This window comes from Pelophylax lessonae, assembly GCF_965119305.1.
Source record: "Pelophylax lessonae genome assembly, chromosome: 4".
NCBI lineage: Eukaryota > Metazoa > Chordata > Amphibia > Anura > Ranidae > Pelophylax > Pelophylax lessonae.
Genome location: NC_138771.1, coordinates 103,990,829 through 104,006,876, shown reverse-complemented (window position 1 = coordinate 104,006,876; position 16,048 = coordinate 103,990,829). Strand labels below are relative to the sequence as shown.

Genomic DNA, 16,048 nt, shown 5'->3' with positions numbered 1-16,048 from the left:
CCGCAGTTACTACCATTTGTGGCAGAGAATTCCACAGTCTTGTAGCCCTTACTGTAAAAACAAAAACCCTGCGTAGCCTGAGGTTAAATCTCTTCTCCTCTAATCACATTGTATGGCCTCATGTCCTCATGCATTCATTGCGACTGGACAGTTTTTTTCTATGTTGAGATCACCGTTGAGGTATTTGTAAATTGCTATCATGTCCCTCTCAGGTGTCTCCTTTCCAGGGAGAATAAATCAAGTGCTTGTAAGCGCTCTTCATAATTAAGGTCCTCCAATCCCCTAATCAGTTTAGTAAAGTGGTTCTAGAGCCTAAAAATGTTTTACCTTAAAGTGATTATAAAGTCTAGTTTTTTTTTTCTATTAAAATACCAAACATGTTATACTTACCTGCCCCGTGTAGTGGTTTTGCACAGGGCAGCCCCGTTCCTCCTCTTCTCGGGTCCTTCTTCAGTGCTCCTGGCCCCTCCCTTCTGTAAAGTGTCCCCACAGCAAGTAGCTTGCTATGGGGACACCGAGCCGAGCTGCAACTCCGTGTAACCATTCAGACACGGAGCTGTGGTTCGCCTCCCCCTCACCCCCCCTCTCCCCCCTCTCTCCTGATTGGCTAACTGAGTTTGAATTGAAAATCTTAAAAACAGTGCTGCGCCAAATATAAACAGTAGTGAGATATGATGTAAAATACATAAAAGACATTCATATAAAGTGTCCCAGTGAAAAAAAAAAAAAAGCAAATTATTGGAATATTCAAAACAATGCTGTGCCAGATATAGACAGTGACACAATAAATATAAAAGTCATAAATGAAAAGCATTCATATAAAGTGTCTCAGTGACAAAATTGAGTCATGTGCAAAATATATAAATGTAAAATCCATAAACAGAAAATTTAATCAAATCAATCAATAAAATCCACCATTGCGTGTATATGGGATCATAGTAAGTGCTCTGTGCTCATCCAACACCTGTGCTTTCCAGCCTCTCACCTCACATTCTGACTGGAAAGCACAGGTGGTGGATGAGCACAGAGCACTTACTATGATCCCTAGGGGAGGAGCCAGACGAGTGTCGGTGATCGGAGGATTACCACAGCAGCTAAAACGCTGCATCGCATAATACAGAAACTCGGCCATCCGTCATCCCATGCCATTTGAACATACTCTGCATGAATAAAGTGGTGCACTCTAACACCCATAGCATGTGAGTGGAATTCCTTATTTTAATAAAGTTGTTTTCATCAGATGTTATTTGCACGATGGATGTCTGTTATTTCTCTTACACGAGAGAACAGCTGATGTTATACACCTAATATTGGGAGTCTGGTTCGAACAAGGAGCAAAGGAGATTGTACATCACAACCCTGTGAGGGTATATCTACATATTTGGACCAAGCTTAATTGCAAGGTCACATTCAGTGAGGTGAGCACCCACCCTTTGGGGGTCACGAGAGTGGAGGTGATGCACCTGACAAGCCGCTATTATATTTTTGAATCCATCACTGGTGATTGGGACTGTCTGATTATTCATTTTTGGAAAGGACTCCTCACATTTTATTCCATATATACTTTCAGTGATTTAGCACCTAATCACATGAAGTTGCATTGTTTGATTAAGGCTCCTTTCACACGGTCCGCCTCCGTGCTGCCCAGCGGGGATCGATCCGCCGATCCCCGCTGAGCAGGCGGATGACAGCTCCGTCTCCGCTCTCTGTGCAGAGACAGAGCTGTCAGATCCCCGCTGTCCTTTATGGGGGAATCGGATGAGAATGGACCGTCTGTCCGTTCTCATCCGATCCCATCTGATCCGCTGGAAGGATGGAAAATAGAGTTTCCAACCGTCTGGATTTCACGGACAGGATCGGAATCGGATAGCAGCAGATGTCAGCGGAGATGTCTCTGCTGACATCCGCTGCCCCATAGGGATGCATGGAGCATCCGATCAGGTCCGCCAAAAAAAACTGACAGGCGGATCTGATCGGATCGTTCGTGTGAAAGGGGCATAGACTATTGTCTATGTTTTATTAATTACGTTTATTTATTCATTTATTTATCTATATATTTCACTTAGTTCACAATGTCTGGAAGGAACCCTTCACAATTGTTTTCATATATGCTTTAGCGATTAAGCACTTATCACACGAATTTGCATTGTTTGACATATTTTTGTCCCATGTATGATTTATTAATTATTTTATTATAAAATATTTATATATCTCACTTAGTTCACAATTTCATGTACACCTTTTAGCACACTGTGTGGCACTTTTTGGATTATATTTTATTTTTCACACTCAGTGATTAGGGAGTGATTAGTGCAAGCTGCAGTCTTTTAGGCATAGTTGCTCACAGGATCCCCTATTGTATTGTAGTCTAATCACCTTATCAAATACTAGTAGCACTATAGACATCTTTTCATTTTTGGAAAATAGAGATTTGATTCCATATATGTGTAGCACCCTCCTAGGTAGGTGCGAGCAGGTAAAAAGCAGTCTGCTCCATCTGCTTATCAGGGGAGCCTGATCAGTAGTTAGGCCTGTTACATGTGCTCAGGGTGTGATTCATCTGGGCTGAGGGAGTGTCCCAACTGTATCCAATAGGGAAGCCTGTTGGACAGTGGAGTAAACCCAGCCAGTGACACACAGGCTTTTATGACTATCCCAGTGGGTTGCTACAAACAGTGGTGCATCCTGGGATTTCTTATAAAAGCCAAGGGCACATGTGACAGGGCATCTTTGGGCAGGAAGCCAGGTCCCAGGAGGAGGGTGACTGCTGTCTCTCCTCCTGCTTGCTGTGACTGGTTGTCACGGGCAGTTGGCCTAGTGGACCAGCAAGTGTGGCTGAACCCAGAGGTCCAGTGGAAACTGACTGTGGAGGTGAAGGCAGAGCAACTCTGAAAAAACAGTGTCCGTGAGTACTGGGGAGCTTGCCAAAGGGTCTGCTCAGGAAGGGGACCGCTCCAGTGGCTAGAGTCAGCGGACAGGTGTCAGCACACAGGCAGTGATAGTAAAGGGGGTGCCAAATTATTAACCCTGAAGAGAATATTCGAGCAGGAACAGTAATCTTATCTTCACTTCAGTGGCATCCTACAGTCAGTTGTCCTCAGAATTGTGCATAGTTACTAGTTGGAGTATCCCACTTATCCCTTCTCTTATCCCAGTTCTAAATAAAACCACAAACCAACATCCCCTGGACTGATTATTGACTGAGCCAAGAACTTTCAATGCCGTTTTATCTACTGTCAGTTGCTAATGGTAACCCAGGGGACCCAAGAAGTGTAATTCTCAGCAGCTCTCTAGGGGGCAGTGCTACATATGCTTCAATGATTTAGCACCTAATCGCATGAAGTTGCATCGTTTGATTTACTATTGTCCCATCTATGTTTTAATAATTACGTTTATTTATTCATTTATTTATCTATATATTTCCCTTAGTTCACAATTTTTGGAAAGAACCCTTCACAATTGTTTTAATTTATGCTTTAGCGATTAAGCATTTATCGCACAAATTTGCATTGTTTGATATGTTTTTGTCCCAAACATGATTTATTAATTTTTATTTATATAATACACTGTGCAGCACTTTTTAGATTCTACTGTAGACCTTGCCAAGTTCCTTGCAAAACTTGAGTTAGTTATCCAAGGACTTGTCAAATTTAGTGATTGCCCCCAGCATTACAGAGCATGGCGATCTTCTTTCCAGAGTGCCATTAAAGGTCTAGATCTATATTGCAGGGAACAGATAGATCTCCTTGTGAAGTAGCTTGGCAATGATTCTGCTGAGCATGCCAAAAGGATCAGAGACATTGATATAAACCACCCTGAGATAGGCCTTACAAACATCTGAAGCAGACTGGATAGATGTTATGCTCACCAGAGGCTTTAGAGAGTACACTATTTAAAAGGATAGAGGACTTCCCAAAAATACCTAGCGGAGGTTACCAAAGATTCAGAGAATTCAGAGACCTGTGTATGGAGTTACAAGTTGCTAAAGCAGAAGGAGACTTATCTGGCATTTCTTATCTTGACTCAGCTAGAGGTATAAACTCCTTAGCACAAAAACTCCCTTATGAGTTGCATGAAAGATGGATCGCTCATGGCTGTAACTACAAACAAAAAACACAATGTACCTTTTCCACCCTTTAGAGAGAGTTTGTGGACTTTGTAGACATACAAGTGGGAACGAAAGATGACCCCAGCTTCACTTTTCTAGTGTCTTATGTAACTTCTTCCAGCCCTAAGCAACTCGGCTCCATTAGCAGTGCACAAAACTAACATTTCTTCCCACAGATCTGCAGAGTGTCAACCAGAGGACCAAGACAGTGACCCTGCTTAGGTCTGCCCTCTGCATAAGATGCCACATCCTCTTCTGAAATGCAGAACATTCAGGGCAAAGACCATCCAGGATCGCCAGGCCTTCCTCGAAGAGAACAACATCTGTTACAAGTGCTGCTCTTCATCAACACACTTCACCAAGGACCCTTCACTTCCCTAAGGCACAATCTTCAAAGAAAACCAGAGATGCGAGAACACTTATTTTCCTTCATGGAGAAAAGATAGCCCCAAACCTCAAAGACTCAGAGGAATGCTGGTACTTACCTATATTTGAAATCTATCACCCTAAGAAGCCAGGGCAGATGAGAGTAGTGTTCGACTCCAGCGCCAAGCATAAGGGTGTCCCCCTAAATTACTGTATATCCTTCTCTCTGGCCCTCTGACCTTAACAGCAAACTATTAGGAGTACTCCTCCACTCCCGCAAAGATTCAGTTGCATTCATGGCAGACATACAACAAATGTTCCATTGCTTTCTTGTTAAAGCGGTTGTATACTGCCTAAAAAAACAAAAAAAAAAGCAAACCCTGCAAGACAAAGGCATAATGAGCTAGTATGCATCGCATACTAGCTCATTATGAAATACTTAACTTGAAACAAAGCCCCGACACGGACCCCCGGACACCACTGTGGGAGCTGACATGCTCCCTCGGCGTCTCTCCCGGGTTTGGCGGCTCCGGCGCTGTGAGTGGCCGGAGCCACGATTACGTCACTTTCCAGCAGGTGCAGGGCAAGGAACTCTGAAGGTCCGCAGGACCTTCAGTGCACATGCGCTGCTAGTGTCAGCGGCTGCATGCAGGGCAAATATCTCCTAAACCATGCAGTTTCAGCAGATATTAATTGTACCTACAGGTAAACCTTATTATAGGCTTACCTGTAGGTAAAAGTAAAAAAAATGTGTATACTACTGCTTTAAAGAAGAACACCAAAACTTTCTGAGGTTCCTTTGGTTCAGGGACAACAACCCCTCTGGAGACATCACTGAATACCCCATGAGGGGGCACATATTTGTCAACAGTCCCTCCCCTGCAGTTGCTATTTAAGGCCTCACACACTCTGCTAAAGTAGGAGAGTCAGAGTATGGGTTAGCAAATTTCCACATTTCGGAGCCACGCAGGACACCTTCATCAGGCATGTGTCAAAGTATGATACAAAATGAAAAGTATTTAAAGAACCATCCACCAATCAGTGAACAAGAAACAACTTAAACCATGCCCCCTGACAACAAATGACGTCATATTCCCGCCATCTAAATAAACCTTTAAGATCATGTCATAACAAAAAGCATATTTTGCATCATGAGATAATAATAGCAATCAGGAAACACATAACATTTATAACAATATAGATCCATTTAATGGCCACATACTGGTAAATAATGAATACAGAATACTTTATTAATCCCAAAGGGAAATTGGGGAATGTGGGCTGTGCAGCAGGGAGGATGTTTGATCGATCACATATGCAGAGATTATTACAGGTCTTACATATATAGTTACATAGTTAGTCAGATTGAAAAACACAAGTCCATCTAGCTTAACCATACGGTGGGTAGCCTCTTAGGAGGCTTTGTAATAAAGGACTTGTCAAAAACAGTTTCCTTGATTTTTACTTTTTTACACTTTTTTGGTGAATGGGTACAGGTACGATTTACCAGATACCCATTCACATAGGGGGGGCAGGATCTGGGGGCCCCCTTGTTAAAGGGGGCTTCCAGATTCCGATAAGCCTCCCACCCGCAGACCCCCACAACCACAGCCCAGGGTTGTCAGGAAGAGGCCCCTGTCCCCATCAACATGGGGACAAGGTGCTTTGGGGCACCCCAAAGCACCCTCCCCATATTGAGAGAAAGCGGCTGGTATGGTTCGGGAGCGCTTGCTTGTCCCCCCTTTCCTGGCCTGCCAGGCTGCATGCTCGGAGAAGGGTCTGGTATGGATCTTTGGGAGGACCCCATGCAATTTTTTTTGGCCTGGAGTTCCCCTAAAGTCTATACCAGACCCAAAGGGCCTGGTAGGGATTTTGGGGGGGAACCCATGCCATTTTTCTTTTTGCCGTGGATTTCCCCTTAAAATTTATACCAGACCTAAAGGGCCTAGTATAGATTTTTTTTTTGGGGGGGGGGGCTACGCCATTTTTTTAAAATTCTGTCATAGGGTTCCCCTTAACCACTTACACACAGTGCACTTTCACCCCCCTTAATGCCCAGACCAATTTTCAGCATTCTGTGTTCATTGGCGTCTATGGGAAATCTTGGTAAGCTTGACATGGCACTGGTCCCTGTCTTTACCATTGGCATCTATGGGAAATATTGGTCAGCTTGAAATGGCACTGCTCCATGTCTTTAACATAGGCATCTATGGGAAATATTGGTCCACTTGGCATGGCACTGCCCCCTGTCTTTAACATTGGCATCTATGGGAAATCTTGGCCAGCTTGGCATAGCACTGCTCCTGAACTATAAGTAACAGAGACACCAAACTCTGGGAGCACTGAGAGGGGACCCAGGACTACAACATATCTACACATTTTAAAAGTGGGGTATGCCTGTACACTACACTGACTGCACTAAACTGTCTGAACACAATATCTATTAACTACCTGCCTAATCTCCATTGTCACACACTATACACGGCTGCCGTGTAAGCAGAAGCCTTATATAGTGTGGGGCGTGGACTTAGCCCCTGAGCCATGACTGGCCAAAGGCACTCTGCCTTTTGCCAATCATGGCTCTGACAGTACAATGTATTATGATTGGCCAAAGCATACAGGTCAGGTGCAGGCTTTGGCCAATCATCAGCAATCAATGCACTGCAAGAGAGCAGTGCATTATGGGGCGCTCATTGGTGGGCAAACTTCCCATCGTGCATCCCATTTGTTCGTGTGTTTGCGATCGAATTGAACACACAGCCTATCCCTACTCATGGCATTAAAGTTTAACTTGATTGCTTAGGCCTTAGGCGACAGTGGAGGGTCATCAATGGTCTCCAATGTTCTGTCCCGCTGCCCACATGCACAAAAAAGAAAAAGTAAAAGGGGAGTAGATATTATATTAAAGATAAAAGGAAGAGGAAAAGTGCAAAAAGGAAAAATAAATGGAGAGATGAAAAAAATAATAATGAATATAAAAAAAATCAAACATTCAAAATGAGTCAAAAATAGAAGTAAGAAATAAACAAAAAAAAAAATTGAAACTAAAACAGAAAAATAAGGAATTGTGAAAAAAAAAGAGAAAAAAATAAAAATGAAAAAAAGAAAAGAAAGTACACCGAAACCAAGAAGATTGTCGAAAATGTAAAAAAAAAAAAACAATTTAAAAAAATTTAAGAATTATTAGGAAAATAAAAAAAATAAAAAAAATAAAATGGTTTAAAATGAAAATCAAGTACTCCGAAAGATTTTGCAAAAAGAAAAAAGTATATTAATGGTCAAAGAAAAAGTAAAGATAAAAATGCAAATTAAATATTTTTGTTTGTCACATGCCTGGTGAAAGGGGTTCTGCATGGCTCCGAAATGTTGCAATCTGCTGTAACGATGTGATCACTGATTAAAGCTCTTGACCCACTCTGGAGATCCTTGGTGTGTGCTGGTGACATTTGTATTCCTTGACTTGACACGGTTCCAGCCGTTGGTCGCTATAGCACCCGTTTATATGCACAGCCATTTCTACAGGAATGTTTTGCGTAGGGATTAGTGCATTGAACATCTGTAGCAGCTCTTCCCACTCTCACAGGCTGTGCTGAGGCAGCAGGAGCCATTGGCTCGTGTTGCAGTCTGTCAAATCCTGTAACGAGGGGGCGGGGCCAAGCCCCACTGTCTATGTCTATAGACACAGGCAGTGTGGCTTAGGATCAAGCTCACAACAAGTGCCCCCATAGCAAGGAACTTGCTTTGGGGCACTCACACAAGAACAGGAGCCAGGAGCGTTGGCAGGGGACCCCCAAAAAGCAGATTCTGGGCTGCTCTGTGCAATTAGTTTGCACAGAGAAGGTAACTATAACATGTTTGTTATTGATGTAGCACCCTCCTAGGTAGGTGCTAGAGAGAGAAAGTATACTTTTGAATCCTGCCTGCTTACCAGACGGATTGCTGGTAAATCTATATTGTTCTTGTTGGAGATACAACAACTTTAAAGCTTAGCCTATTAACTGCAGTTCACAAATAGGACACTAGATGTCTCTAATGCTCAGTGATATGCTATGCATTTTCTATGATGTGTTGTAATTTCCTGTACATTGTACTGTACTTGTTGGTTACCTTTTCCTGTCTGTGTTTTTCTTACAATGAGAAAGTGACATCTCTGCTATCTGTGGTTATGTTCCAATAAAGAAGCCAGTTCCTGTTACTCCACAATGTCTGATCTGAATAGACTCCGCTGCACCCAGTGATCGCACTCTGCAACAGGTTATGGGCCCAGGATCCGAATAAAGTCTTATGACCAGGTGCGGCCCAAGTAGAACAAAGCCTCGAATGGGAGACAGTGTGACTAATGCGGAGATCGACATAAGGAAGGTTTCCAGTGACATATCCTATAGACAATTAAGACTGTTCATATATAAAGGAGGGGAAAATGTCCGGAAACTCAGAACTTAAACTCTCAGTGGCCAAGCTGAACAATGACAATTATCAGCTATGGAAGTTTAAAGTGGAAATGCTATTATCTAGAGACGACTTGTGGGAGGTTACCACCACAGAGAGGCCACAGGACAATAATCAGAACTTGGACAAGAAAAACAGATAGGCACGGGCCACCATAAGCTTACTAGTGGAGGATGATCAGCTCATATATATATGGCATGAGGACACAGCAAAAGGCACGTGGGACGTACTGAAAAGACTGCATGAAAGATCCAGTTTAAACAGCAAGCTGTTTCTACTGTGGAAACTTTACAAAATGAGACTTAGCAGAGAACAGGACATGCAGGAGCATATAAACGCAATGCTGGAAGTGATTGCGCAACTCAGATCAATCGGGGACAATATAACAGACAGCCACGTTGTTATGCAGTTTACCCGAAACATATACTGCACTGATCAATGCACTGGAGACACGGCCTGAGACAGATCTGACGCTAGCATTTATAAAAACCAGTCTCATAGATGAGTATCAGAGAAGAAAGGAATTGGTGCATGACACAGAAACCGACACCAGAACCACTCTTAAATCTACAGACACAAGGTTACTGTCACGTACCTGGTCCTGAAGCTGAAATGCTGAGAGGGCTCTCCTTGCGGCTGAGTGCTCGGTGTCCCTGAAGGTGGTAACAGGAAGCACGAAGCCCAAAGTAGCAGGGATTGCCAGCTGTGCCCCAGATGAGGGTTGGTGGTAGGTAGATCTCTCTGCAGGTGAACACCAGAGGAGGTGAGCACTAGGACCCAGGGGTGCTGTGGAAGTTGCAGACTGCACACGGCTGGAAGTAGTGTGTAATGGAGAGTGCAGCTGGCAGGATCAACAGGTAAGTACTGGAGGCAGGTTCTGCAGGCTTGGTACAGCAGGTGGGTACCAAGGCAGATCACCGCAGACAAGGCACAGCTGAAAGGCGTAGTCGGGAACAGAAGCAGAGGTCAGTAAGCCAGTGGTCAGGAGATCAGATAGCAGAGTCGTGGTTAGGCAAGCCGGGGTACACAGGGTAGATGACAAGAGAAGATCCGTGAACAATCCGAGGTAGAGCTGGGAGCGAGACAAGAGGAATCCAAGAACAAGCCGGGTTGACAACAGGTGATCAGAAGCAGCAGCAAACACAGGAAGCAGGAAACAGGAAGCTGAAGACCAGTCAGTAATGTTCATGTGCCACAGATATCCTTTTAAAGGCCAGAGGGTGCTGGGATTGGATGTCCACTTTGTGCGCCAGCACGCACACGTCTTTGCCCTAGCGAACGTGCGTTTGCAATACGTGTGTGCGTATTCATGCGGGTGCGGCCATGTTGAGAACTGGCTAATGTGCCAGGTCTATGAGTGATTATTCTCCGGCTAGTTCCCTGACAGTTACACAGGAAAGAGACCAGAGTGTGTTTCAGATGCCATAAATAGGGACACATAAAGAAAGACTGTACTATATGGAAAGCAGAGCAAAGAAGACAGCTCCATCTTATGCTAAACAAAAGGTCAAAGCCACAATCAATGATACATGGGAAGTAAACTGGAATGCCACATTTAAAGCGACAGCTAACCATAAATGTAAAGGCTGGTGCATCGATTCGGGGGCAACCAGTCACATGACGAGTGATAGAAGTTTTTTCACAGAACTTGATCTGAACAACAGAGAAATTATTTATCTTGCAGATGGAAGCAAAATATATGCAGAAGGATATGGGCATGGAACCCTTGTATGCCCTGATGATGCGGGACACATTCTAGCCATACCAGTGAAAGATGTGCTTTACGTTCCTAATCTAGAAGGAGGACTCTTATCTGTGAAGCGTCTAACAGCCAGAGGACTCACTGTAAAATTCCAAGGTGACAAGTGTTCTATTCTAAACGGCAAACAGACAATAGCAAGTGCCAAGCTGGATGATCATCTATATCACCTCGACACAGTGAAGGAAAAGGTGAGACTATGTACACACAAGCACAATGACTGTATACATATATGGCACAGACTTCTAGGTCACAGACACCCAGAATGCATACAGGAACTACAGAGGAGGAATATGACAAGGGATCTAACAATATCCCCTTGTTCAGTTACTGTTAAGTATGAATGTTGCATTAAATCCAAAGCTACAAGGGCAACACTTCCCAAAGTCAGTCAGAAGAGAGCTTAAAGACCACTTGACTTAGTTCACAGTGACGTATGTGGTCCCCTAAACCCACATACACCTGGAGGTAAAAGGTACATAGTGACTTTCATAGATGACTATTCAAGATATACAGTCACCTACCCAATGCAACACAAGAGTGACGTTTTTGAAAATTACAAGACTATATACCGTATTTATCGGCGTATAACACGCAACTCAATATTTGGAGAGAAATTTCAGGAAAAAAGCTTAAATTTTAAAATAAACCGCTTTGAACTCAGAACATTTTTTTTTTTTAATCAAATGACATCTCACCAGTGCCCATGAATCATAAATGCAGCCTCATCAGCAGTGTCCATGTATGCATCCTCATCAGCAGTGTCCATGTATGCATCCTCATCAGCAGTGTCCATATATGCAGCCTCATCAGCAGTGTTCATATATGCAGCCTCATCAGCAGTGTCAATATATGCAGCCTCACAAGCGCAGTGTCCATATATGCAGCCTCGCAAGCGCCATTGGAACTATCCAACTCTGTTTTAAAAAAGGCCGGGAAGTCCCGCCTCCTCTGCCGAGACGTGTGACATCTGTCATAGGCGGGACTTACGAAGAGTGCGCTCGCTCGTTCTCCCTTCTCCTCGGCCCAGCCCGCCCCCTTCTGCTCTTATGACAGCTCGTGCTTCCTTCTCCTCGGCCCGGCCCGCCCCTTCTGCTCTCGGCGATGTTTCCTGGCCTTTTTTTTTTTTTTAATATCGGCGTATAACACGCACTGCTGTTTTTTCCTCCATTTTTAGGAGGAAAAAGTGCGTGTTATAAGCCGATAAATACGGTAATAAATACCAGTAACAAGTTTCAGAGGAAGCCTCTCATACTTCGGAGTGATAATGGAGGTGAATTCACAGGATATAAGATACAACAGTACTTAAAGCAGAATGGAATAGAACATCAAAAGACAGTCCCATATACACCAGAGCAAAATGGAGTAGCTGAAAGAAAGAACAGAAATCTGACTGAAATTATCAGATGTATGCTGACAGACTCTGGACTTCCACAAAAATACTGGGGTGAAGCAGCAATGACAGCTACATATTTGCAGAACAGACTTCTTTCCAGAACAATAGAGAAAACTCCATATGAACTTTGGCACAATGAAAAGCCAAATGTAAAACACCTAAGAGTTTTTGGATGCAAAGCATTCATCTACATACCTGAAGAAAAATGCACCAAACTCCAAAACAGAGCATTTGAAGGTATCTTTGTTGGATACAGTGACAATGTCAAAGGTTACAGAATCCTTAATCCCAAAACAGACAAGGTTACCATTAGCAACAGCATAACTTTTGTTGAAGATTTAAGAGACAATGTAATAACAACAGTAGAAGCAAGAATAGAAGGGAAAACTGACATTGACCAGCCCATCCCTGTAACTTCTGAACAAACAGTTGAAGTGAGTGCAGACAGTGCTGAAGCGCTGAAACAAGAAGGCTTAGACACAAAAACGAGACGTTCAACAAGAGAAAACAAAGGTAAACCACCTGTACGTCTCTCATACAAAGTAAGTACTGCCAGTATCAACGAACCTGCAACCTGGGAAGAAATATCTCAGCTTTCAGAACAAGAAGCAAGTAAATGGATAAAGGCTGCTGATGAAGAGATAAAATCCATGCATGACACTAAAACATGGACACTTACAGAACTACCACCCGGAAGGAAAGCCATAGGCTGTAAATGGACTTTTAAAGTGAAATACAATGCAGATGGCACAATTGAGCGATACAAAGCAAGACTAGTAGCCAAGGGCTGTTCTCAAAAATACGGAGAGGACTATGACGAGACATTTGCACCAGTAGTCAAGCACACTACAATACGGACTTTACTGACAGTAGCCGTCACAAGGAAAATGCAAGTGAAACATTTTGATGTGAAAACCGCATTTCTACATGGCGAGCTAACAGAAGAAATTTACATGGAACAGCCGCCAGGGTTCAAGAATGAACAAAGGCCAGACCTAGTGTGCAAGCTTCGCAGGAGTATATATGGTCTAAAGCAAGCAGCCAGAGCGTGGAATATAAAAATAAATGAAGTGCTTACACATCAAAACTTTCTGAGGAGTAAAGCGGACCCCTGCTTATACACAAAGAAATTGGCAGACAGATGGGTCTATATGCTTATTTATGTGGATGATATCCTGATTTGCTTTGAGAAAGAAGGGGATATAGCAGAAAAACTAGAAAAATTAAATCAGAACTTCAACACCAAAATCTTGGCAACATAAAGAATTACCTCAGCATCCAGATCGAGAGAGAGGAAGATGGCAACTTTCTTCTGAACCAAAGACACAAAATACAAGAAATAATTGAAACATTTGGAATGGAAGACGCCAAACTAGTAAAGTCTCCTATGGAAACCAACTACCTAAAGGAGATGAATTGTCAAGATAACCCATTACCTACTAATACTCAATACAGGAAGGCAATAGGGAAATTACTGTATCTTACCACTGCTACAAGGCCGGATATTGCAGCAACTGTTGGAATCCTATGCAGAAAGGTTTCGATGCCAAGTCAAAAGGACTGGAATGCTGTAAAGTGAATCATTCGCTATCTTAAAGGGACTTCGCACTACAAGCTAAAGTTACCAGCAAGTGATGAAAGCACCTTAACAGGACATGTGGATGCTGACTGGGCAGGAGACACCAGCGACAGGAAATCTACCAGTGGATACTTATTTTTTCTGTCAGGAGGTGCCATCAGTTGGACTAGTAAAAAGCAACTCTCTGTTTCACTGTCGTCTACTGAAGCAGAATACGTTGCTGCAGCGCAGGCAAGCCAAGAAGTTATATGGCTGAGACAGCTATTAACAAACTTGGGTCACCCACAGTCGGGACCAACAGAAATCTATGAGGACAATCAATGATGCCTTGCACTTGCACACATGGAAGGAGTTAATTCAAGAACCAAGCACATAGATGCGAAGTTCCACTTTCTTAGGGATCTTCAAGAGCAAGGTCTTCTTGAGTTACTTTATTGCCCAACCGAGGATATGACAGCAGATATCCTTACAAAGCCTCTGACCGCTGAAAGACACTCAAGGCTTACAAAGAAGATGGGTTTAATAGACTAAGCCTTAGCTGTTGAAAAGTGGTGTTGGAGATACAACAACTTTAAAGCTTAGCCTATTAACTGCAGTTCACAAATAGGACACTAGTTGTCGCTAATGCTCAGTGATATGCTATGCATTTTCTATGATGTGTTGTAATTTCCTGTACATTGTACTGTACTTGTTGGTTACCTTTTCCTGTCTGTGTTTTTCTTACAATGAGAAAGTGACATCTTTGCTATCTGTGGTTATGTTCCAATAAAGAAGCCAGTTCCTGTTACTCCACAATGTCTGATCTGAATAGACTCCGCTGCACCCAGTGATCGCACTCTGCAACAGTTCTCTGTCTACCAGAGAGCAGAATCTGTTAGTGAAGTCTGCTCAATGTTCTCAGGTGCAACTCAGTCTTTCTACAGAATGTTTCACACTGGTCCAATAGGGAGGCATGTTGGACAGTGGGAGGAAACCTGACAAATGAGTGCAAATGTGTTTGATACAGCACTGGTGATTTGGCAGAGGAAAGTGCCTCCTTGCATGCTGGTATACTGTATAAATGCCAGGAGCACATGTGCTCGGGGTCTTTCATCTGGATAGTGGAGTCCTGGAGGGAGGGGGTGACTGCCCCCTCCTCTGTAGAGGTGCCATGCAGCCTCAGGTAGTCGACCTAAGGACCTAGAGTGCTAGAGAGGAACTTAACCTGAAGGTCCTGTGACGCTGAATGAAAGGGGAAACACTGAAGGATCAGATTCTGAAGTACAGTGAGTACAGATCTGTGTAAAGAGGCCTGACCTGAGGGGGGCCACCCCTGCAGCTAGAAGAATCAGCGGATGGGTGTCAGTAAAGGGGATGCTAGTGAGTATCCTGAAGATAATGTAGATCATCAATTATTTTGCTGGAGAAAGAGAAAGGAGACTTAACCCTTTCCATGCATGTGGCAGTATGGTTCAAGCAGTGCAGCTGTTTCCACAAGAAACCTGGTGAAGCCAAGTGAGAGTTGTCCTTATCCAATGTACATAGTTCCATTTGGAGTATCCCACTGTTACCTTCTCCCATCCAAGTTCCACAATAAATACAAAAAAAACAACACCCCTGGACTGTTTATTAAGCAGTTTATTGCTAGTAACCAGAGGATTTAACGGTGGAAGCGGAAGCTGACCCAAAACAATTTCCAAGGCTACATAGGAGAAGTTCTGGTCCTGTAAAGATCCCGGGCAATGTGCAATAACTTTGAAGGTCTATGATTATCTGCAATCTGGTGAGTGGGGAACCTTGAGGGGCACCATATCACTCTGCAAGCACCTTAATTATTTGGCACCTTGGCACCTTAATTGGATCACTATAAGGACTTTTTCAAGCACTGAATATTTATTTGGACTATTTTCAATCACTTATTTATTGTGCACTATCATATTTAATTATATATTTATCTGTTACTGCTCAGATATTTATAAGCACTTAGCACTTTTTTTGTATATTTGATCATACTGATTATTGTATTTATATCACAACACTTAACACTTTGTTTTGAGCTAGCGCTGCATAATTTCGTTTTCATCATTCCATTTGGAGTATCCCACTGTTACCTTCTCCCATCCAAGTTCCACAATAAATACAAAAAAAACAACACCCCTGGACTGTTTATTAAGCAGTTTATTGCTAGTAACCAGAGGAGGCCCAACAAGTCACTATACAACAAGCCCTATGGGAACAGTGCTACAAAAAAACAAAAAGACTTTACAATCACTTTAACACAACTTGCATAGAAATGACAGCTGCTGACAAAAGACTGTGTGTGGTTAATGTTGGTATAAATTACCAGTTTTCAGGAAGGAAATCTACAAAGAGAAAGTATAAAAGCTGCCACATTGCCAAACTCTAGTTGTC

The 16,048-nt window shown here is 43.1% G+C and overlaps 1 protein-coding gene across 1 annotated transcript in view; it reads right to left on the bottom strand.

Moving 5' to 3' along the window:
* LOC309552534 (uncharacterized protein) overlaps positions 1 to 16,048 on the bottom strand; it is a gene marked incomplete at its 3' end in the record, with an annotated part of 156,437 nt that overhangs the window by 122,166 nt on the left and 18,223 nt on the right. The gene's annotated exons all lie outside the window — the stretch shown is intronic.